Source organism: Meleagris gallopavo, chromosome 3 (assembly GCF_905368555.1).
Source record: "Meleagris gallopavo chromosome 3, MGAL_WU_HG_1.1, whole genome shotgun sequence".
In the NCBI taxonomy this organism is placed as follows: domain Eukaryota; kingdom Metazoa; phylum Chordata; class Aves; order Galliformes; family Phasianidae; genus Meleagris; species Meleagris gallopavo.
Genome location: NC_139406.1, coordinates 68,190,328 through 68,216,618, shown reverse-complemented (window position 1 = coordinate 68,216,618; position 26,291 = coordinate 68,190,328). Strand labels below are relative to the sequence as shown.

The 26,291-nt window shown below is 37.7% G+C and overlaps 1 long non-coding RNA gene across 1 annotated transcript; it reads right to left on the bottom strand.

Moving 5' to 3' along the window:
• Nucleotides 1-12,908: 12,908 nt before the first annotated feature.
• Nucleotides 12,909-16,394, bottom strand: LOC104910390 (uncharacterized). Its single transcript, XR_793027.4, has 3 exons — nt 15,917-16,394; nt 15,327-15,474; nt 12,909-14,901 (listed from the first exon to the last, which is right to left on the bottom strand). It is a non-coding gene; the product is annotated as an uncharacterized LOC104910390 (long non-coding RNA).
• Between the last annotated feature and the right edge of the window lie 9,897 nt (nt 16,395-26,291).

Here is a 26,291-nt window from a genome sequence, read left to right as displayed (position 1 = left end):
GTACAGTTTTGGGTACCACAGTGTTAGAAGGACATAAAACGATTAGAAAGTGTCCAAAGGAGGACAGTGAAGATGGTGAAAGGCCTAGAAGGCAATACACATGAGGACTGCCTGAAGTCTGTTGGTTTGTGCAACCCAGAGCGGAGGAGCTGCGGGGAGGCCTGATGGCGGCTGCGGCTCCTCATGGGGAGTGGAGGGGCAGCGCTGAGCTCTGCTCTCTGTGACAGCAACAGGGCCTGAGAGGATGGTGGGCATGGAACAGGCTGCCCAGGGCAGTGGGCATGGCCCCAAGTTCAGAGGGTGTTTGGACAACACTGTCAGACAAACGGTTTGAACTTTGTGTGGTGCTGTGTGATCTGGGAGTTGGACTCAATGATCCCTGTGGGTCCTTTCCAACTTGGGATATCCTATGATTCTATACCCCAAGATGATCCTGGTGCCTGTAGGACAAGGATGCAAGTTATAGCACGGCACGAGCTGGAGGCACCAACCAATATTTCACATGCAGACTTCTGTACAAGTGCTACAAAATATACCAGGGAGCAGTTCAACTGGTAAAACAACTTAGCAGTCCTCCAGATTTTTATTGTGGGCTGTCCATGGAAGGATTTTAGTAAAAATCAAGTCAATCAAGCTTTGCATTTTATTTTTTTTTTTACATGAAGTAGAACAGCATTGTAATTAGGATAACTTCTTCACCTGCTGTCCTTAAAAGGTGCTCCATTTGGAGATGGTATGGAGGCAGCTCCAGGCTTTCTATTCAGATAGGTATGAGGAACACTGTGGGACCATACCTTCATGGTGGCACCAGCTCTCTGCTGTTCCCACTGACCCAGTATGAAAAGTGAGGAAAGGTTACAATTGAGCGAATGCTTTCTGAAGCACAACCAGTAGGTTAGGAGGTTTTGTACAAAACTAATATGAATATCTGGCTAATTGGCTCAGCAACATTTGCTGCTTAGATGAAGTAAATAAAAGCCATGTGAAAATAGTAAGCCTGACATTTTTCCTCATGATAAGGTTACCCCTGATTTTTGTAGGAATGTACAAAACCCTGCATGTTTCAGGTCATTGGTACTGCACATTCCTACATGCTGAATTAGCAGTAACCAAAGCGATAACCTACTCTGCCACAAGAGACTGAAGCTTCAGAGCTGTTAGTTCGAGTTTGTTCCACTCATAAAGACTCACACTGTTTATCTCTGCTGTTTTTGTATTCAAGCAGTTGTACCACAGGAGCTGGAATTGACCTCATTTTGTCCACTACCTGATATCAGAGTATGTGGAGTGTTATAAAAGATAAATTATGGGAAGGTTTCTGTCCTACTGGCCTATAAATAAAATGTGTGTTAGGGCAGGATAATTTTTTTGCCACAGTATGATAAAATTGTATAAACTAGCCCCAGTACGCCCTGTTATCATGTATGTGCAGTAACACAGAGATAGCTTAATGCATGAGGAAGAACAGAAGAGCAATAGTCTTCCATAAAATGTGAAGTCTGTGAAATAAGATATCAAAGATATTGTATATTTCTACAGCACACCGTAGCTACAGTTTATACACACACAGGTACACATGCACACATTCCACTCAGAGGTTCAAATCAGATCATTTCCTCTGACAGAATCATTAAATACAGTATCTTAAATACCTCCATAATTTTATTTTCTCCTGGCATTTTCAAAAACAATGCTTTTTAACTTAATTCTGATGTAAAAATAGTTGCAAATTCAGAACACTCTTAACAGCTCTTTCCCTGATCTTTTACCCAAGATATTTTGTTATTTTTGACTGGATTCACTTATACAGCAGCATAATGGAGGAAGGACACTTCTACACTTATACATTATATGTAACATACATTTTGTTACAATAAAATAATTCTGATCTAATCTGCTACACCAGCGCCTGCAAAGGAATATTCTTTAACATACATACAGCAATAATAACGCAGCTAACAAAATTAACAAAATTTTTCAATTATACAACAGTTAGAGAAGCCATGACCTTGAGCCTACTGAGCAGCATGTTTGAAGCTAGTATGTAAGTGATCTCCTTAGGGCTGCCTGACTGTTAAAGTGTATTAGCTTTCTCCCAGCCAAGAATCTTCTGCAAGGAATTGAAGGTTTCTATTAATGGGAAAGGATACAAGGAAATTGGTCATTTCCTATTGAATGTTTTTCAAATGCTTGCCAAACCAAATGCACTGACCAAAAGAAGGAATAAACACATAGGAGAACACCCGCTGTTCAGAGTCATTGATCCAGGAGAGTGGATAATATGCAGTTATCTAATGTACCACCTCGTGCGCTCAGAGTTAAGAACTCATTCACATAAAGTAATTTATTTGGTTACAGAAAATGTCTGTAGAACTAGCAAATTGCTCCCTCTTTCTTTTCTCTGTTCAATACTACCAGCACTGCCCTTTGTGCACAGATAAGTGCTACTTGACTTAAAAAGCAAAGAAATGCCATTTCACAGCTGCCTGTACCCAGGCAATTTGCCATTAAACGAAGTGTGCCAAGCAAAGGTTTCAGAAAAAGGCAGTAGTAACTTGTTACAATGAGAGTACGAAACATGTACAAGCCCTGAAAAACATCATTATATTCAGTACTAAAATTAGTGTAAAGGTACTACGTGCGCCTTTGCTTAAAGGTACACAAGATGTTATGCAATTCGCAGTAAAAACTTTGAATAGTCAATTTCAGAAAATTTGTAATGAGTTAAACCTGCATAACAATTACTTAGCCACAGGCCTTGAAGGAATTTTTAGAAGGCATATTCTTTCCTCTAGTTACCAGGGTTTAATTATTAAACCTGAGTTTCATTAACATGACAATTCCAATCACTTCTACTGTGCCTCTAAGTGCAGTAGCAAAATTTGTTAACTACCAGAATAAAATCTGATACCATAATAAGAGCTAACGGCAAACATAAGAGAATAAAACATTGATTTTTTACAAGAAAAAAATGCACAGTTATAAAGAGATGGGGCAGTGTCAGACTTTATTGATGGCAGTTAACAAAAGCCACATTGGATTTACGCAAATAAATCTTGCATTTACCATAACCTGTAACCAAAAATGTGTACACAATTGCCCTTTTAACACTGAAGATTGTAATACTAACCTGGGAATAACAAAGTATCCCATCCAAATTATATTTTCTTTTTTTTTCTTTTTTTTTAGTAAATACTAAGGTATCTGGTTAAGAGGATACCTTTCCCTCAGATAATACAGTCTCTAAGTATTTGTCTGTCTCTAAAAAAACCTACAGTATCAAACAGCATAGAAGATTCATTTCTGTTAAATACTATATTCTTTAAAAGTTTTGTAACAGTAAATCCTTTCCCAAAACATTGGAGTTTTCGGTAATGTTATATACACCATCATTTGCTCAGAGACAGGATTTAGCAGGGCGTTGTTACTTAGGGTAGCATGGTTAGGTCATGGTTGGACTCAATGATCTCCAAGGTCTTTTCCAACTTGAGTGATTCTTTGATTGTATGATTTTTCTCAGTAACCAAACACTGAACTTATCCCACTTGATTCTTCCAACTGTAGATCTTTCAGTGTCATGAGGTATTTTTTAATATGTGGTTGAGCTATATAATAGTATGTACAGTATTGCTTCTAATGAAAGTAATGCTTTCACCTGCCAGGCTGCTGGTTTTATGAAAGCCATTAAGAAACATAAAATGTCACTTTATTCTTTTTTTCACTTCATAAAATACCCCACTTCTAATATCTAAAGTAATTTTAAGCAGTAAAACATTCAGAAAGCTTTGGAAATTCTGTCTATCTCACTTGAAAGCATAGTATTATGTTCTGTCATGTATTGTAAAACTCTGTTGCAGTCCTTAACATAAAAATTAGACTTTAATTTTTCCCATTCAGCTGAAGTTTCACTGATTTCAATGTATGTGTTCTGAACAACATGTTTTAATGCAAATCTAGATTCATAAACTTTTCTAATAGTTTCTAACTGTCCTGCTATTTTATGTAAGCAAAGGGTTCATGAGCATAAACACTTAATAATTAACATGAAATAAAAGCATAACCACATAATTATTTTTCTTGCATTCATTATCCACCAAAAGAAAATTGATTATCCTATTAATTTTATTATTCAGTTGATAAGAAAGGTCACAAATACCAGGCACAAGTGAGAGAGGTATACACAAACATGCCGGTTTCTATTTGCCCTTGCAGTTAAAACTTTGCTCCACAAACACCCCATCAGAATCAGTCCACCAGCAATGAATGTTGCTGGCTAACAGGCTGTCACCTGTGAGGGTCAGGCAATAATAGATTTGAGCTGTTCTTCACTGTGAGTCCCAGGTGTCCTTTGAAAATGATGTGTCTGTGCATGAATTCACCATGTGGTCATGTATGTTGGAGCAGGAAAGAGGAGATCATTCCAGAAGGATTTTGACTCTACAAAGAGAGCCATCTTCACATCATGTTTCTTACAGGTCTTGTGTTCCTCACAAACTTTTTCCTCTTGCCATTTTGTGTCTGTGTGTATTTGGTTGACATAAATCTAAGTCTTCTGAGGCAGACTGTTCTCTGTCTGTGTGAAATGCCTGCCATGATATAAGCTACTCATTACCTGGGTTGCTAGACGTGGCAGAAGCAATAAGAGCAGCAATTTGTTTCTGGACACATAGCATTGACTGATACAGGAAACATCCTGCACCATCTGCACGTGTACTGAGAAAGATGCAGCAGCTGCAGTATATTTCTTACTGCTGAAGTAGGACTCATGCTCCTTGTTGATATTCTGCTCTGATATTAGGGACTGTACTTTCATTAGCATTCAGGTCTTCTGCTTGTAGAAAATAGCAGAAGGAATATACGTGCTTCTTCTCTTTTTTATCTTTTTTTTTTCTTGTTAACGTGCAGAAGTTGGGGTTTTCATTTACGTATTTTGCATGGCAGAAGAGATAAGAACCAGCAGATAAAGTCCAAAATGTCAGTGCAACGAGGTTCAACATGTCATCCATTTGAGTAAGGGACTTATCAATAACAGGGAGGAGTAGAAGTAAAGGACACAGCTGGCTTTCCAGATAACGTTCTTAATCTTATAGAACCTATCAAAATAAATAGCAAATATGCTGAGGATTATGTATCTCTCATACTTATATGTAATGAATTTTTTATTGGACGGAGAGGGGAAAATAACATAGGTCTAGAATCAGTGCTGTTCTTCTCTTAGGACAATTACAAAAATGAAGAGGTTAGAAGGGTCCGGCTATGGCTGACCTCTGTCCTTCAGGAGTTGTTCTCATTGCAGGGCAGTCATAATGGTGTCTGCCTATCTTTCTGATTGCAGACTACTCCATTTCCTGTGACAATAATCTTCTGGAACAGGGCAGAAAAAGACAAACCTCAAAGAGATGCTGTCATCCTATCCCTTTTCTTTCTACCTTGCATTGGCCTCTTCTCTCTGGGGAGTATACAGATCACAGCTGTGCTCCTGAGAATAGTTGTGCTAGAAAGCAGGAAGTTCCTTGCTCCCATTCGCTTTACTGGTTATTATTCACTTGGCCTGACTCTCAGGGTACACTACCTCACAAATACAATTTCATGAGGGAGGAATTCAGTTTTCTATTGATGCAGCACTCCAAAATATTCCAAAGCAACATTGTGGAATATGTACATGTTCAAATGCAAGCTTAGTGGCAACAGATTCCTATCTAATAGTCAAATCAGAATCAATAGCAGCACTGTCTTAGTGAGAACAGGATTAACAGAGGAATGCTGAGTTGATGTTAAAATAACTTTTAATTAAGTAGTTGACTTGTTGTTTTGAATTAATGGGTAAATGTATGTATGTAAAATGTATTTGTGTATTGACATTTGTGGCTGTACATTTGAGACAAGAATGAATACTTGAAAAGGTAAAACTTCATAGCAACTGTATTTTAGGTCAACTGACCATGTGCTTATCAAGGGTAAGTGGGCTTGCGTATTTCCATGTCATAATAGTACCTGTTATGCTAGTGACTGAAAGATTAGAAATATATCAGAAAGGTTTACAACATGAAATTAGTCATGCATTAATAATTGCCTAAAGAATTACACCAAAAAAAAAACAAGCATTACTCATAAGATTTTAGTTCCTCTCTCAAAATCTTCTACATGTCCCCTACGCACCTTTTGCAAATACCACAGAATTATCTAAACTTCAAAAAGAGAATCATAATTGCAAGCAAGACTGAAAAAAAAAAAAAAAACAACAACCAAATCTGTCACAGACTTTTCCTTTTAGTGACTTCTGGATCCTTTTTCCAATCAAGTTGACATTTCAATTTTAAGTAGTACTTTGTTCAAAATCACCAAGGTATGAAATTGTTGTCTCACAAAGAACAAAAATAGCTTAGTACGCAGAGACAAAAAAGAAACAAGAGTTTCTGTTATAATATTCACTTTCATATTATTTGGATGCTGATCTCTCTCAGACTTCTTTCTTAAATAGATTCTCAGAAAACTATCATGCTGATCCATTACAAGAAACTGTTAACAGTTCTTACACCTTCATCCCAGTTTAGGATTTACATGGCAATTGTCAGTGCCATTCTATCATCTCTGTGGTTAAATAAATTTTAGCATTTCAGCACTAATAAGGTGATGTTGGGAATACTGTATGGAGTTTGGGGTTCCTCAGTATAGCACAGATACGGACAGACTGCAAACAGTTCAACAGATATGCACTAAGGATAGGGGTCTGGTGAAAATGCATACAAGGAGAAATGAAGAGATCTGGATTTGTTTAAAGTGGAGAAGGGGAAGGGGAGATCTAAATATCTTGAACTATTAACGGAGAATTATAGAAAAGATAATCAAATTTTTCTCAGAGGTACAAAGGAAAGGAGGACAGATAGGGTTCTCAGGCCACAGCAAGGAAAATTATGATTTAATGCAAGAAAATAAATTCCTCATAGTGTTGTGAGGCACCGAAACACGTGACTGTGGATTATAACCAGACACAACTCTAAACCACCTGATCTAACTTCAGATTTAGTCCCACTTAGAGCAAGAGGTTGCTTTCAATGACTTCCAGAGCTCTCTGCCAACCTGAATAATACTTTGATTCTAATAACTATGTGGGTGAAACTCTACAGCTTCCTACAGACACCACAATAGACTTTCAGTTTTTTGTTGACAATGATGACTCTTCAAGGCCATGTATTGTAGAGTATCTTTCTTTACCCTAATCTAGCCCAGAAAGCATTCAAAACAGGGCCTATATCTCCACACTATTTTCCATCAGATAGCAACTAAATTACTCATGCCATATCTCTGTCAAACAAAGCCACTGGAGGTGTAATGCTATGTCAACTAGAAATCTGATCCAGACCTAGTACAAGAAAAGAATTAAAAATAGTTCTTGCTTTCCAAGTCCTAGCATGTGACTCACATAGTGAATGCTTTTGCCTTTAGCTTGCATAACACCATCTCCACAACTTTTCTATGGCTTCGGAAACATCTTTCAGCCTTACTTAAAGCATGCAAACTTACATATATGCATGTATACACACATATCTGCATATATTTGCATTTACATGTATGTCCATACATGAAACTCATAGAGATATAGTGTAAGAATAAATTCTGTGGTGCTAAGCTTTAAAGAATGTTTGAAAATGGCAAGCTTAGTTCTGTCTTATTTTACATGATCAAAACTCTCTTTATCCAGGAAATTATGAAGAAATTTCATTGCCTTTATGAAGACAATCCATAGACTCAGAAATATAGATTGGAAGGGGCATCTGGAGGTCAACTAGCCCAATCACCAATGGAAAGAAGGACTACTGCTAGCCCTAGATTAGGTTGGCTGTGGGTTTTTCCTAGACGAGTCCCAAACATCTCCAAGCAGGGCAACTGCAGACTTCATGGGCAACCTCTACCAGAACTGTACCAGCCTCTCAGAAAAAAAAGTTTCCTCAAGTCCAGTCTCAAAATTCTTAAGGCTCAACTTAAGGTTGTTGTCCCTTGTTATTGAAAAGAAAATACTTCCTACATTGCTAAAATATTGCCTATATACTGCTAATGGAGAAAAAAACAAGAGCCAATGTTGTTTCCAGACCTATGTTCCTGAAAGTCTACACAAATATCTCATCATAGTGTTCTGGCAGTAAAAACGAACCTTATCAGTGATTGCCTAATGTGTTCTCATAGCACAAGCCAAATGTGGGCACTGGCCTTGCATATCACTCTTTCTGTTAGTGTTAGAATATGCAAATCTTTAGTCTCTGTGTAAAAACTGCATGTGAAATATGTCCCACGTATGAAAAAGCTTAGTCACATTGCTCTTCCCTTGAAAGATGTTTAATTTACCCCTACAGTGAATTCACTGTCTTCCCATCACTGACTAAGCTTTGGGCATTTTTGCGCTCTGAACAGTAAGAATGCTTAGCCTCATTAGTTTCATTATTAGACCTACTGGTTTTATGCATTTAAAATCCCTAAGTGTGTGCCAGATGACAGCTTTCGAGGAGTCTGTGCAGCTTTCCACCATTGCAGAACTAAAGGTCTGTCTGATCTTCCAGAGAAGCCTGCTATTTTTCTTTCATTGCGATCTGTGCAGCACAGTAGTTATTCAGAAGAAACTATTCAAGATGATCAAAAATGAAAGTCCACTCTTTAGAAATGCTTTGGCTTCTTCTTAATTGAACTGCCTACAGTTTCTGTATGTTTCTTCTTCACTGGGGAGATACTGATATCTTCCCTGTCCTTTTTCAGGGAATGAAGCTAATGTTTGGTACATTACATTTTTTCCATACACATACATTTTGAATCAGTGGATTATTTTTTTTTATTTTGCTTGCATTTTTTAAGTTTACTTACAGCACATAACTGCTGATTCTCAATTTCTTGCCTACATTTCAGCAAAACAATCCAATTATCATTTCCTAGTGTCAGCCTACGCTGGAATGTAGAGTAACAGTCATAGCTAATACTGCAGTCATATCTCCAGTACATATTTAGGTTATGTAACTTTCAAGCTAATGCTCTGAAACATGCATGTGCTGTTGTGACACTAGCTCCTCTTGGAATGGCATCAGGGCCAAGGGATAAAAATGCCTCCTGTAGCTCCAGGCACACAGAAGTGCCACATGGGATGCTGAGCTGCATCATTACACTCTGTACAGCTAGACAGCCTGCAGCTCAATGCTGAGAAAACCTTTCTCCTTCTTCTACCACCTCTTTCCACATCAGAGAGCAGAGTCTGGATCCAGTTCAGCAGAGAAATTAGTATACACTCAGTCAATATTCAGTGGGGGGAAAAATTATTTTACCTAAATGCAAAGACAATATAACCCTTGGTGTTCTGTGTAAAACTGGCTTCTATTCAGATTTATTCATAGCTGCTGGGTTGTTTCCCTGCTTGGTAGGATATGAGTGGGAAGGACAGGAATACTTCATTTCCTTTTTAAAAATGTGGTATCTCAATCTCAAAGGGTAGCTGTCAGCAGCAATGCTGCCAAAATCCAACCCAGTTCCACAAAATCCATGAGTCTCTTGGGTGTCCTGCAAAAGGCTAAGCAGAGATGAAGGGGAGCAGAAAGTGTCAGGCTATGAAAAATCTTAGGTAAGTGTGATCTCTGGAAAGTTTAGCAGAAACCTTACTGAGAATTGCACAAGACTGGTAGGGCTCCTGCAGCAAGAACTCCTGTATTAGGTACAGTAGATGGCTTTGACATAGGACAGCTGCAGAGGAAAACGACAGCTTCAATTTCCTTTCGTCTGGGCCCAAGAACCTGTGATTACTGTTTGCTTGTGTTCTGGAAAAAAAAAAAAAGAAAAAAGAAAAAAGAAAAAGAAAAAAAGAAAGAAGGAAAAAAAAAAAAGATAAACACTTGGATGATAGTGAAATTCCACTTTTCTCCAGTATCGGGAAAAAGTCTTCAGCTGAAGAAACATATATCATTTTCCATCACCAGTAATGAAAGAGTCGATTAATTTCCAGCCCTTAAGAGTCTGACTGATTGCCTAGCACAGATAACAGGTGCTGATTCTCTTTTTCCCTGAGCCAGAATTTGAGATCAGAAAAAGCCCAGAAGGAGCTGCAGGCCACTAATCTTGCCCCAGCATGGGATGAAGAAGTCACTTGAGATTTTGGATGAAGTGGCTGCACCACTTCAGATAGATATTGCATTTGTTCAAGCAAAGAAATATCTAAAACTACTCCAAAGCTTGTGAACATTCATGACATTGAGGTGAACTTCCGAGTCTAGCTGTTTTGCTGGTGGGTAACAGAATCTTAAAGGATGAGAAATACTCATGTACAGAATGTAAGAATGGTAACTTATATCTTGTGCTATGAAGCTATTGGAAAATAGTCCTTAGTTATGCAGCTTGCCTTTAGTATGTCAACAAAACACAGATATGGATCTTGGCAAGAGGCTGTGGTGACTGAATCCTGTTTTCTCAGTTCTGCTACTACAGTCAGTACAACAAATGGTGCAGTTCAGGCTATTACAAGAAAAGAAAAATAATAGACTTTACTTTTTTGCTTACTAAATTCCAGTTATGAAATTAAGTTGAAATTTTTTGTATAGGAATTCCAAATTGAGACAAATCATTACTGAATAATGTAATGAATAATGAATTATGACCCTGCACATGGCAGGGCGGTTGAAACTAGATGATCATCGTGGTCCTTTTCAACCCAGGCCATTCTATGATTCTATAATTCTATGAATAGACTCATAGATTATTAGCTTGAATAAATAATACAGACTGGAATAATAATCACAGAAACAACTTTCCCAGGAATTATTCTCAGCTGGATTACACTAGCATGAGAAAGGTTGTGCTAGAGTACTGACCAGCCAAGAAAGGTTCCCAGGATACTTTAATAGCAAATCTTGCCACATTGCTAAAGATGACCCTGAAATATTCTTTTTTAGCCATGAGACTGGCTTATCAGTTGGTGATGAAATATTTTAAACATTAGTTTCAGCTCAATTTAAAATGTTCCTAAGACTTTTCTGAGATCTCGGTTTTGCTTTGGTTAGGTCAGCTATGTGTATTAATCATTCTAATTTTAATATAGTCCAACTCATTAAAACACTGACATTACCCAGTTAGCAAGTTCTGACTCCTTGTAAATTGAGCAAATCTTACGTAGTTCAATACCACAGTTAACTCTCCATCTGCACAGCCGCCAGAAGAGCATAGAAGTCTCTTGGTAGGCACCATTAACCTGTTTTGCAAGTACGTGTGTTTCACTTCTTGTGCTGTCTGTGAGTCTCACTCCTGCATAGCTAAGTCAGCAACAACACTTCAGTAATACAGACGTAACCCAAAATATATACCAGGGCAGATGAGGATCAACTTTCATATTTGTTTACTTTGAATGGAGAATTCAGCTTGTAGGGCTGTAATGTTGTCTGCTGGTATTCGCAGTCTGATTTCCTAAAGAGCGTCCATAATGAAGAGTACAGGGCTAGAAAACTTATTTTGCATTAGAAGTATGTAGGCTTCATGCCACTGGGATTGTTATCACTACAAAACTTTGAGGCAACTCCCAGCAGCTTTGATGAGTGATCCAACACATACCCAGAGGAAATGAAACTTTTCTGATGGGTGGTTCTTCTACTCAGAGCCTTCATCTTAATCTTCAAAGTCTTTAATTAGTCCAATCTCAATGCCATAAAAAGCAACCCTCACCCCTCTTCAAGAGTTTTATTTATAACAGCTCTGCTCCTTAGAAGTGCCAAACCCACCTGACCTTAAGCACATAACATATGAAAGCAGGAAACAAAATTTTCTCATCTCCTTTCGCATAGCTTTCTAGCAGAAAGAAACAGAAATGGCCGCAAACGTGTCCACCTGAGACCAAGATGTCAAATGCATTTTTGCAATTGGTTACATACACAAGAACAAAAACAGTGGTAGAAAACATACAGGAAATGTGTGCAGGGTGGTGGAAATAGAAAGTATTAGTAGAGAAAGGGAGGGCTGGGGGAAGAGGGTCAGAACTGCTGTGAAAGAAAACCATCAGTCTCACATGTACTTCTGAGTGCTCCCATGGCCACTGAGAAAACCCTAACAATGAGGAAAAAATTGCAGAAAGTGGATGAAGCTTGGAGAAAAAAACACAGTAAGTTAATGAGGAAAAGAACACAAATAATAGGACTTGGACCCTAACCCAAAGCATGGACCCCACAGCCTCTTATAATATTTATTCAAAAGTGTTTGAATACTGGGTGGTGACGGTAACATAAGAGTGCAGAACAAAAAAATCAGCTTTTTTTTTTGAGATTGTATGAAAAATGACTATTCAGAATGCTTCCTCTAACCAGAGGTGAAAGGTCATACGTTCTGTCTCTAAACTCTTTCTAACTTTTTAAGTCATTAAAAATAGAGCCTAATAATCCATAGTTGACATTCATAGGTGTCAAATTCAGGTGCTGCATGCAGAAACTGAGAAACCAGGTAGGTATTTGAATATGCAGTTTTCATGTTATACACTTTTGCCTATCTCTGTGTACTCAGTGTGTTCATATATTTTTTAGGCTGCCAAAATATGTCATGGGTCAGGTACAGACAGTCAAAGGCAAGACCTTTCAATTTGTAGAACATGAAATGGAAAAAAAAGAGTTGCAAAAGTCAACATTTAGGAAACACTTGTGGAAGAGAATACGATGACAGATACTGGATACTTACAGTTCATTTGCTTTATGCATGAGTAGTTATAGCAACATCACTGCCATAAGAGTATCATTTGCACAGCTAATACAGTAAACCCAAAGTATTTGTATACTGATTTTTTATTTTTTATAAATTTCCAGTGTTGTAGCACAGACTATGCTGAAAATTCCTGATTTTTTAAAATGTTATTTCACTTTTCTGTCTTCTTACAGCTTAAATGTCTTTCACCTGTATCAGCCTACACACTAATCACTTTTGTCTGGCAGGTGTGTAAGTACATCTCTTGTGTCACTGGATAAAATGCTAATGTCACTGCATTATCAACTTGAAATAAGAAACCAAGAGAAGACTTGAGAAAAAGATGCTACTTCTAGGAAGGGAAAAAAATCAAACACTGTATTATTTAAAATGAAACCTAATGTAAGATAATAATCCCACACTGGGCTGTTGACAGAGCCCACCCTGCAGCAGGGAAGGTGCACAGAGGCAGGGTTCTTCCTTCCCTCTGCTCTGCACATGATGCTGGCTTTGCTTTTTGAACAAGAGAGGTGCTTTTTTTCCAAGAGGTGTTGCTCCAGTAGCCCAATATCCAGCTCTCCAGTAAAGATCATTTAAAAGTGGTTTGTTGGTTTTTTTCTTCAACCAACGCTGAGTGTGTGTTCACTGTTTTCTGCTCTGTATTTTTATGGGTTTCTGCACAATTTTTAGCAGGTTTTCTGAAAACTGCATTTCTGAATGCTTGCTTTGCTTGCTGCATGATGTTCTAGGCCTTGCATTCTGGCAAGCCCAGCTGATTTCTTTATTCCAGTCAGAGAATGATCACATCAAAAGGAAGTGACAATTTGATTTCATTTCTAAATACTGGACAAGGTAAAGTAATATAGAGGTGTTTTATCTAAATTTGAAATTTTCTTGAGAAAAATGCACAAGTATAAAGACTGGGCTGTTGCATGATATTCAGATTTTGACAGGCAACACAACATCATGCTTTAGACAGAAAATCAGTACTTACATTTCATACTGTTCTAAAAGTATCCTGTTTATCACTATAGTGATAACATATTTAGTATTTGGAAAATTAGCTTAATACCTAATATTAAATTTTAATAAAATTCAGTTTTTTTCCCATATTTTGTTCTTTGCTGTTCAAACAGTTGAAAGACACCACACTTCATAGCTTAAAAACACCTATTTATTTTTCTCTGGCAAAGGAGAGTATTTCATACAAGAACTAAATCTAAAAGCTTTTTAAAGAGTGTTTTTTAGCTTAGAATAAAACAGACAGAGTACAAAAAATACGTTGAGTGAAACCTTAGCCCCATTGAATTCCGTGGCAAAATCCCCACTGACTTCACAGCCAAGACCTCACCCAGCAGTCACAGAATGAAGACAGCTGACACTGCACTACCATTAAAGACGGACAAAAGATAAAAAATCTCAATGTTCAAGATACGGTCAAGTTTACACAGACAAGATTCAGCTGAACTAAGAGCTGAGATCTAGCAAGTGATTCAAGTCAGCAGAGGAAAATGATAGCTGTGATAGAATTAAAGTGTGCTAGGAACAGTCAAAATATAGCTTCTTTTTAAACCAAAATGCCAGGCTCCCCCTGTAATTTAATGCATCAAAAACACTCCATAGCCTTCACAGGCTATAACAGTTCAAGGATGACCTTCTAGCCTGGTCAACTGTAAAGCAATCTTCTGAAATACTTACCATGACATAAGAATAACAACAATGGGAATGAGAGGGCACTGATGGGAAAGAATGGGACAAAGCCAGTCTGCACATCCTGGCATAAAGCAGCAGAGAAGGACAGAGTTCATTTTGGACGCTCACGGTGAATCTTTATGCATTTGCTTCCATAATGCTGCAGTAACACACCAGACATAATAGGAAAATATCTGTCCCATGTGCTTTCGAAAATGCTATAACAGATCAAAGAAGAAATAGATTCTTTTGATGAAAAAGAGTCTATTTTAAGAGAAATAGTATGTAGCATAAAGAATAGGGAAGAATGTAAATCCATCCGAGAAGTATGTTTTACAATCCCAGCTAATATGAATGACAAAGGCTTACTGACTTCAGTATTGTGGCCTGCAATCTTGAATAAGTATTTCATTGTCTTTTCAAGGGAATTGGATGGCATCTGGAGCAGCAGTACTTCCCTCTTGGCTCTGTAGACCACTGATTTTTTACAGCCTCTTGACAGTGAGATGTACACAGATAAATGTTCTGCAGAAAATAATGGTCTTAGATTAAAAGTGGCATCCCAATAAAAATAAGTATCGTACAAAAATTGCAGTGTGTTTAATGTATTTTTTTATTTATGGCTTTAATATCATAACAAAATTACTGGACTTACGCATTTCTAGGGAGAATATTAACAAATAAGATGCAAAAATGAATTGATGGCATAAGTTGATGGATTTTCTATAAATATACTACAAAAAGAAGGAAAGTAGGTTTCTCTAGAACTGTTCAGAACAGAAATTACACTGAAGTTTCAAAAGGATTTTCAATTACCTGCAAGTGTAACATTGCATGCCAGTGAGGGCATGCTTGCTAAGGTATGATCCTCATGGAAATTAATTATACATCTATTAACTCTAAGCACACAGCTAATTGCACTGCAGATGCAGTTAAAATTAAGCCTCTACCTTGCTGTTTGGCTGAAATAGGGCCAAAGGTGAACTAAATCTTCAGCAGGGTTTGCCATATTCCTGGGCTTGCTCTAGGAATCAGTGTGCAGCTAGGAGCCAGTAAGGGCAGTAGCTCAGGTTGCAACCTTGTCTGACATTCAGGTTCCTGCAAACACAGCAAGGTCTTTTGGGAGAGAGGAAAAGGCAGGCAGGCTACCAGCAGGAAGGAAAAGTCTAGAAAGGGTCCACAGCAGTTGTTTGAGAGCTGGGGACAGTGGGAATTGGATAGATTTGCACAGCGAGCAAGAAAGAGCACAGAGAATTATTTAGAATACTGGAATCACTTTGCAATTAAGGAAAGTCCGAATTCTTCAAATCCTTAATATGAGCAAGCACTTATGCCAAACTTAGTTCACACTGAATAATAGCGCTAGTACAACTTACATGCTTTACATGTATATAACATCATATAACTGATATGTATATAGCATCAGAAACAGGTTTCTGTTCTCACTGCTGTCTTCTTGTTGCTTAAATTGTGCACTGGAAACACAGCAATCAGCATTGGTCTAAAGCAAATTAAAAGCAATCTGCAATAATTCTCTCACCAAAGCCTTTTGTCTGAAGATTTTGGAAAGATACAAAACTCATTAGGTTTCTCAGGCCATTTGCATTTTTGAAGCTCCAAAAATTAAACCAGAAAAGAAGAAATATTCTCCTGCCAGAACACAGATCAGAGATGCTGCCTGCAGCAGTGAAATATTCAGTAGATTCATGAATGGTCATGAAGAGGGAGGGATAAACATTCTACAGTTTCCCCAGAGTAACTGATTAATCCTCCGGGGAAGCAACGCCTCAGTAATCTTTGATGTGTGAGTCAGCATTATGTGTGGGAGAACTGTTCACTTTTTTACAGCACATGATTTGAATTGGGCAATTTGCAAAAGAAAACCCAAAAAAACAACAAAAAAAAACCAACAAATTTTGTCAGATTTAGAAGTGCAAACTTCTGTAGAACTTTTATAAGCTTTCCATCAGCACTAGTGGCCCTTTTGCAGTAAGCTGTACACTTAAACAGAAGCACATACTGTAAACATTCTGCTACTCAGTGAGAGTGAGCAAAGGAAATATAATTTACTGATCTGCTCTGTACTGATGCTGCAGAAAAAAAATGAGTTTTAAGGCTTTATTTCAGTCTACTTCATTTCCAGAGCTTTCTTCAAATGTGTGTTATAAACATTATCTCTGAGAGCACTCCTGTATAAAGGGAAAAGGAGCACAAATGTGAGAGTCCCTCCAATCCCTAATCTTCTCTGGTGCTCTGGGAGAGCACATCTATGGGTCATTGAGCCTTAGTTGTCCAACAGGGTGTTTTATCTACAGAGTCCTTTCTCATAAAATTGAAGGTAAAATAGATACTTGAACATAAAATAAGTAACTGATAGATAATTTGTGATATTTCAATGTTAAGCTCTCGTCTTCCGAATCCAAAACTGCTACTCTTTCTGTCTGCCACTTCTTGTCGTCATTTACACAACTCAATTATGTAAAACACTTGAGGCTTACAGTGCCTTCACACTACATGGATTAGCTTGCACTCTCTTCCCATTTTTTTAAAGTTTAAAACCAATTTAAAAAATTGACTTTAATATAACCTGCAAAACTGTAAAAGACGTCTTTTGGATTCTATGAAGGAATAACTGGCAAAACTCGACGATCCAGTAGCACTAGTGACTAATAAAATTTTTTCAAGAGTTTTTCTTTATAGCTTTATACAAGCTTTTGCTTCATTCATGCTATGTTTGCAAGATTTAACCTGTTCCACAGGAATACAGCATTCACAGGCCAAGTATTGGTGTTACTAAGAATGAAAGCTTGCAAAGATACTGTTCTCATAATGCTATTTAAGTAGCATTGGATTTCCTATATGATTACAGTTCTTGGCTAATAACATTTTGGAAAATAGCACTCTGCTGAAAATGAAAAATTCACTACAAATTTGTGCCCTTATCTGCAATCAGAAATTTTCTATAGGAAATTCTGAAATGGAACAACTGTTAAATGAGCTATTACTGTTAGTTTTAAAAATATTTCCCTACTTTCCCTCTGAATCTATCCAGAAAGTGAAACAAAAAGGCCTTTTTTTATTATTTCATCATTAGGCATCTTATGGGTCCAGAGTCTGTTTTAGGGTAAAACAAGTAGTAGACTGAAATGAATGAATTTGCTTTGTTCTAGAGTGGCTAACTCCGCAGACACCATTCTTAAGGAAATGCACTGTAGACACTGCTACCACCTAATTTTTTTTGTTCAATTCTTAATAAATAAGATATTACTTCATCTTCCAGACTTGCATCTTACTGTGATGCTCCTTTTACTTGTGTAACATGTCAGGACAGAGCATTGCAATGGGAACTGTGCTGGCAGGCCTATGTACTGTATGGCAGAAGAAAAAGTCTTGCAAAACTACAATGAGCCAAGATGTAAGGCTTACAGCACTCATATTCAGAAGAAGCTGTCTCTCCACTCAGACCTGGGAGAACATTGAGAAGATTAAAAAATGATGATCTATAGCCAGGCTGGACCAAGTGCTCACCTGAGGATGGGCCACAGCCAGTAGAGGAAGGAGTAAAGCCTTTAGAAATAGTTGAGACAATATCTCACAGCTTGTGTGTCATTACGACAAGTCAGAATGAGAGTACTGTGCACCCAGCTTGCCACCAGGCTCTGAAGACCTTGTCTAAACATCGACTTGCCAGCCACCACTGTCCTCTCTCAGGTCAAGCCACCACCTCAGCCAAGGCCTTGAAGTGTCCTGCATGGACTCTTCTGGACAGACTGGAATATCTAAACTGCTGGCCACTGGGGAAGTACTGAAAAGTGGAAGGGAAAGCAAGGTGCGCACACTCTCAAAATGCCAGGTATGGACAGTAGTAACAGTGGTATATGCTGCACTGGGTACAGTGAACCGAGCCTCTAATATGCTGCTTGGAATTTATACAAGAAGAGTATTTGTCTTATGGAGAATTTTGTACAGTCAGTGATGGACAGACAGTGTTGGGATTGAATCTTGATGTATTACCCAGCACTCAGAAAGTTCACTGTCCATTTGCCGCCTTAGAGACAAGGCCAAGTACATATCAGCCTCTTTCCAGCCCATGTAGTTCCCCTTGTTGCGAGCACCAGAGCAGAAAAGGACCAGCCTACTTCTGGACAAAACCCAGCAAAGTCACTCCAGTTTTCTTCCAGGCCAACCACTGTGTATGTCAACAGCTGCAGGGTCTCTCTGAAGATAAGAGATGGGGGGAAGGAGGAGGAGCCCAGATTGAGTTCATGAAGAGTTAGTGAGAAAAGGAGGAGATATGACATGCAAAGAGGCAAATCCTCATGAACAGCAGCTTACATCATTTGAAAAAAGCTTTCTTTTTTATCTTTTATTTTACATCCTGTATCATGCTTAGCAGCAGCTGATTTTTCTTTAATTATTTTTAGTCTGATAAACTAAAGATGATGAGTCAGTGTTCAGCTCCATGTGTTATGCAGAGCTGCAGCGGAGGACAGCCTGTTTTTCACACAACAGCAACAATTTTTTCTGATCCTCCAAAGCTTTATTTTAAATTCTGTGTTTTCCTTGCCTTGAAAATATATCACTACAGCAGCAGACTATATTGCAGTGGGTAGTGCAGCAGGGTTAAATTATGATGATGTTTTATCAATTGGAGACATGTATATAGATTCATAAAGCAAAATTACACCAGAAGATAAATCCCATTCTTAAAGTCGACTGCCCATTATTAGATGCGCAGTACATGTGAGCTAGGGAAGACCTGCTAAACCATACTAAAGTTTCTAACAAGACTTTTGAGAGTGAGAAGATGTTTGTGGATGAGTTTTAACTGAATAACAGGCTTAATTTTAAAGGATGTTACATTCACTGATTAGCTGTAGAATGACCTCATAAACGCCACGGCAAGACTATTAATAATGCTGGGGTATATGACTATGTAGGCTTCTAGACAAGAATTTCTGTACTAAACTTTTAACTTCCTAAGGTTCCTCCTATTTATAGATAGATATTACTTATTGCATTAATAGCAAAATGGCTAAGGAGGCGCAAAGATACACAAACATAGTCAACATGGAGCTTTTTTTTTCAGAGTGTTTTTAATTACTTTGTTCACATCTCTCTGCTTCTGTTTTCCCCCTGCCAGAAAATGTAGTGATTCAGGCAATTTTCCAGCTAAACGGTTTCAGTCTTCATCTTCGTTTATGTAGCTTATTTAGATTAACTTAGAGCCATTCTCAACCTGTTATTTTGTTTTCTACAAAAAAAAAACAAAACACCAAAACAAACAAACAAACAACAACAACAACAAAACCACAACCAACCAAACAAAAAAGAAACACTTGAATTTATTAAATTTCTTCTGTAGTTTTTAATAATACAATTCTTCAATTGAGAAAAGTGGGAGAATGTAGAATATAATGATCTATAAAATATCAACTTTTCAACGACTGAATATTTGCTGTAATAGAGAAAGAAAGATGATGATGAAGAAATATTATTTACATTTTAAGGGAATGTGAATTTCATTCTGCTTCTCTTTACTCATGTTACCTAATATATAGTTCTTTATGAGAACTCCAGCACCGATAGAGTTGTTTGAAGACTACTAGCTCTCGTAATGTAACATACATTCTGCCACTGTTTTTTTCTCTTCATGGTCTTAATTCATACCTATTAGATATTCTTCCATACACTGAGAATATTATTGGAGTTGGAATAGAATACTTTTTAATCTCAAAATATAAATAGTGCAGCACTCTCAGACATTACTGTATTCTTGTTTTAAATGTATTTAATGTTTTTAAACATACTGATTTTACTGGTTATACTGTGTTCTCTTTGTAAATCAGAGTGTATACAGGTTCGTGGTGACTAATTCTAGAATCACACTTTAGCTATTTCTGAAACTTTCCAATAAGTGAAGGCCTAAACTTTCTTTCTCAAACAAGCTTCCATTTGAGGAAGATTCTAATGCAAGATTCTATATAAGAACAATTTCCTTAAGTTTACCCAAAGCAAGAGGGCAAAATTTGATGCCTCTCATATCAATTAATTAATTTTTCTTTATGCATTTGTAAGTTCCAATATCCAAGTATTCATTCAGCTTTAATAAAGGTTTTGTGATCATACAGTTTACCCTTTGGCTTTCATAAATCAAAGTATTACTTTATGCTCAGCAATTTCCATCACAGTGGGGAGTTTCGCTCTTAAAAAGGAACAAGTCTGTTCTAGAAAGAAAAATTAGGGACGTATTTATTCTGCATGCTTACAGTGGTTTCTGTTTTTTTCCTTAAACTACAATGTTGAATGGTTAATGATTTAATTTACTGGTTAGCTAACCAACAATGTAACAAGATTTTGATGTTTTCCTTTAGGTATAGAATTACAAAAAAAAAAAAAAAAGAAAAAAAAAGAAAAAAGATGCAGATCACTGAGTAAAAATTATGGCATTCTAAATAAGCAGGGTTGCATTCACAAGAGCTGAAACTGGTGTATGTGGTAAATATCCTTTCTGCTTGATGTCAGTAGGGCTGGAAATACTTTTCTCCATTCCGTTGCTATAAATTATTATTGTAAAGAAGATGATTGCAAATCTTTCTTCAGTACCATTAGGTAAGAACAAGCACAAATTAAGTTAAATTTCACCAAGTGTGAGCTCACTGAGTACACGAGAAGGATCTGTTCAGTTCAGTTGTTAAGGTACTGAAGGTGCTCTCCTGTAAGATCTGTGAAGTGTACTACATTAGAAATATTTAAGAATAGTGTAGACAAATGGTCTGTGTAGACAACTTACAATGCTCAATTCAAAGAACTGGTCTAAATGGTCTTCTGAGGTCTTCTGAGGATCTATTCTTGTTATACTTGTTGTGTAAACTCCTTTCTCGATGTACAAACTTCATTTTATAATAACGTGCGTATAGAGGAATTCAATCCGTTTCCTGTAGTTCAAATAATCTCACCACTGCAGTTCTGGGGGCAAATGTTTAGTGCTTCTCTATATTTGTATCTACTCAGTCAGTAGCTAAGCTGTCTGTAAACACACAACTTACAGATTTGCGTGCAAAACGTAAGGATGAAAGGTGTGACTAATGATCTTTTCACTGACCTAACCTCCTGGAAAAATGGACCTCTTGGAAATGCAATGGTTGCAGACAGAAGACTGACGTGGAAACCAAGATCTTTCACTGTCTCCAGTCTGTGTTGCAATAAAGTGAAGGTAATCAGTAACTTCAAGCCCTGAAGTCCAATCCAAGTGCTCACTCTTGCCTCTCTGCTGACTGTGCTCCTACTTCTACAACCAGCAGCTTTCCGCTGTCAGATATCCCATTTCTTCCTTTGGCAGTAGGATCAAAGCAATGTGCTATTTTCAGAGTTTCTCCTGTAATACAATCATGACACAGAGTGCAAAACTGGTAGGCAAGCTCCTCAAGGCATTTGGGGAAAGGTTCTTGGAAGTGTCAGTGTTTCTATAGACGTGTTACTGCGATATATTCTGTGTGGTGCCCATAGGCCATCTGGGTGAGGCTGCCTCCCACTGCATGGAAGGGGCAGCCCACACGTCTGCCCTGCCGCACAGCACGTCTTACGTTGGAGGTGCAGTTGATGACAGCTTGAAGTGATCTATGATAATTCTATAGATGGGTGATATCTCGGATCTTCATCCTTACTGTGTGCACTCCCAGGTACACCACTGCAATGCTGATGCAGAAGTTATAGTCAGCAGTTATGCTCTTTTCTCTGTATAGGAATTTAAGCCACTCAATCTGGAAAATACACAAGAAATCAACTGAGACTCTGCTACATTAGTCATCAAAATGTAATATTTCATTCTGCCTTATTTTAGAGTTGTCCAAATTCACAGTTGCTCCTGTATTCAGTAGCTAAGTCCCTGAGGTTTTACCCTTGAGCATGCTGGAAATGCATTCCTTTTCAACAATTCCCAATTCTCAGAAACCTATTTCTAGAATCATAGAATCACTGAATAGCTGGGGTTGGAAGGGACCTCAAGTTCCATCAAGTTCCTCATCAAGTTCCAACCCTCCCCTTTCAGGCAGGGCTGTCAACCTTCCTATTTAATAACAGACTAGGCTGACCAGGGCCCCATCCAACCAGACCTTGAACACGTCCAGGGACGGGGCATCCACAACCTCTCTGGGCAGCCTGTTCCAGCACTTATAACTCCTGCAAAATTTTCACATGAAATCTTCTCCATCTCTCTTACTCAATTTACAAATTCAATGCACACCTACTAGGGAAGGCCTTGCATAAAAAATATAGAGGTTGGCAGCTGTTGCAGCACCTCAGACCTCTTTTGACCTTCAGCAGCCTGAGCACTCACTGAAGGAGGAACAAAGCCCAGAACAAATTTACTAAGACAGTATCTTACAATAGCCTGGAGTGGAGTTCTCTTAACTTCTGCTTTTCAGCGAATCATTAAACTTTCACTAGGACAGAGGCAGGAATGAAGAAGATGAGATTAACTCTAGGTGGCTAAGGCTCTTGGGTAAGAAAAGAAAGCCTTGCTTTTCCCATGAAGCAGAGTGCTCCTTTTCAAAAATTTAAATTTTGAGTTGGAGGAGAGAGTGGAAAAGGATTCTTCTCTTCTCCCTGATGACAATCATAAGAAAGCAGTGAATTACAGTGACGGTTCCTTCTTGTCTTTTTTTCTAGGGCCCAATAAATGTTTAATAAGTCTGGGAGGGTGAATACAGCTTCAGCAAGATACACTGAGAACAACTGTCTCTTTTCCATCACAGGATATCATCTGATCCAGTGGTCTGGAAGTGGAAAATGTAGGTTCAAGCACCTATCCGTATATAGAACCAGAATTATTTTATTTTAGTTGCATTTTTTTTGCATAAATATACATCCAGCTATGGAAGAGAGACTCTACTGAGACTTTTCTACTTAAGAAGGACTGGCAGAAGAGTCTAACACCCAGGGGAATTTGGGTGGTTGAAGATCCATGTGGGAGTAAGGGATTCCCCTCAGTCTAGAGGGATTATATAAATTTCATCATTTTCAATTGGCTAATATGTGACAACTGATACATTTCCTGCAGATAGCTGCATTTCAGGAAGAAAAGCCAGAAGAAATGTTGCTATTTTATATTGTTGCTAAGATGTCAAGGCATCCGGACGTCTTCCAGAGGTGACTGTTAGTTTAGTGGGTCAGTTGCAGAGAAAATTCTGCTGCTCGTATATACAGGTTTTACACTTGTGATTCATGTCATCATTACTTCAGTGCATACAGCAGTCATGAGATATTATGTCCAGACTTACACTGACCTTCAGGTAACACGAATCCAGGCAGCTGAGAACTTGAATGGGAGCTGGTATTTGTAATCTAGCCAAATCAGACTTCAGCTCGAATAACTGAATAACAGGTCTGAAGCTATTAAAGTAGGTGGGTTTAGGGTTATGTACAGAAGATTTCTCTCAACAGCACCACAGTTATGTGGCCACAAATGGGGTCAAGTCCATATTTATATAGTAATGTATATGAAAGGAAGATTTTCCAGCCATGACTCTGAGTATTCAGACAAAGATAGACACTGTTGGTATTTATTCAGCTCTTCAGAGGAAGAGGAAACAAACAGGTCCTTGTCAAAAATGAAAAAAAAAAAAGTATTGAAAGAAAGGAAAATAGTTATTTAAATAGAAGATTGTCTTTCATTTATAAAATGAGCTTGAAAAAAGTGTTTCAGCAATTCAGAACTATCTGAAAATGAGTGATTCAAAATTTTGTATCAAAAAGAAGAATATTATCTTTAATAACTCTTCCACTATACCACTTCTGGCTCAGAGTTTGAGAAACAGCCACCATCAGCAGGGTGAATCATCTGTGCTGTGTACAGCCCTGTTTGGCATCCTGCAAACAGCCATCTCCTGGGACTGTGTTCCATTTTGCTCATTTATCCCTACTGGAAGCCTTAGCTAAAATAAGGAACACCATGTCTGCAACGTGCATTTACTCTGCAGCCTGACAAAATAATAGTAGATGAATACAAAAATATTTGGGGGCAGGATGTTTGGGGAATGAGGATATCTGAAAAAAAATCTTCGAAGTTTTCTGAAGGCTGGTAAAGAATGCGATGCAGAAGTGTGGTCAGCAGGGGAATCTTTGTGGAAACTTGCTAGAGTTGCTGGAAACACAGAAGGTTTTACATATTAGGAGTCAAAGGTTAAATCAGGACCGAACAAAGGCTAGCAGAGGTTATTCCTCGGTTTTCATTTCAGTAGTTTACTCACTTTTCAGATATGCCAAATAACTATTTTCCATCTGTTTGCAGAGTTAGATAACTTTCATTGTTTTTTTTTCTTAAAAGCTTTGTATTTACCCCATAATTAGAAAATGACATTCTAGGAAATGTGTAGTATGAAATTAGCTATCTACTAAAGCAAAAGAACTGTTGTGGAACAAAAAGTTATGTTTTCTAAGAAACTGTTGAACAGTGCGTGGCTAAATCTGCAGAGGCACTGAATGCTATATTTTCCATTGATGTCAGCTATTAGGACATTACTTATAAATTAAAAACTCTCTGAAGTATTGCAGAGTAGTAGTGAGTGGGCAGGTTTAAAATAGGTTAAGAAATTAATGTCATAACAGTGCATTGCAAGAAAGGATGATGTTTTTGATGTCTTATTACTTTGTTATGTACTCAGTCACAATACAAAGCGTGATGAGTGTTTTTACAGTATTTATAGGCAAAATGCTCTGCTACATCAATCCTATGACTCAGAATTATGTTAATTGTTCTGATAGCCAGGTAATTTTGAGGTACTTTTTCCATTTAAAAGACGTAATAAATGAATAATCAGTGAGAGCATGTCTGATCCCTGTTGTGTGCCTGAGATTGCCTGAAATAGAAATGGAATTATTTCTGTCACTTCCAAAGGCATCTCAATGAAGTAGCTTGTTCCTTGCTTGACAAGCCTTTCCCTGTATTATTTTCTAAAACAGAGTACATTTGGCTTTGAACTGCCAACTCTATCTAAAATTATATGAAATCTATGTTGTCTGGAACCAGTTCCTTCATTAAGTGAAAATCACTTTGAAATGCTCTTGGTGTCCTTGATTTTTTAAAATATGCATTTGCTTCCTTCATTCAGTGATTATTGATTGCAAGTATATTGAGGAAAATATGCAAAAAGACTAAAAGTGTTAATAATGGCTCACAAGGAGAGACTTCCAGAAGCACTTTGATCAAAAGAATCCAAGTCAGCTCCAATTTAATATCAATAAATTGCTGAATTGTTTAGATATTTCAGCTTGTGACTCACTGTGAAAGATAGTGTTGGACCTGAGCTATCTTTCTGTTTCACCTAGCACAGGACTAGCTGAGAACTAAAGTGGTAGGTTTCAGGGAACTGTCAACTATGAAAAGTCTTAACAATCTATGGAATTTTTAAAAACAAAATGAAATAAAATGAAGCACAAAAATGAGCCAGATGATTCACTTTTTATTTTTCTCATTTTCTTAAAAAAAGAAGTTTCTGGTTTCCCTTATTTTCTGCTCCAAATAAAATTTAATGCAGAAAATCTACTCATTTTTCAGCTACTTATAGATTAACAAAAGGATGATTATTCATTGCTATGTCCTAATTGTCATTTTCTTTCATTCTGTATGAGGCTGAGATGTTTAGCTTCCAAAATAAGGATTCTGGATCAGCCAGGATGATTTATTCTTATGGAAATATACAAATAGGTGTTTTCTATGTGATATGTCCTTACTTGTTCTTTGGGCTTGCTGAGTTATGTCATGCCCTGTGGAAAAGCAAGCACAAAACCTTCCCTTCCTCCACTTCATAGGAGACTCCAGGAAGTTGGTTGAGATGTGCACAAAGGGTGTGGGCAATTTAGGTCAAATTCAGGCATGAGGTAAGAAGTTTTGTAATGTATGCATTTCTTTGTGG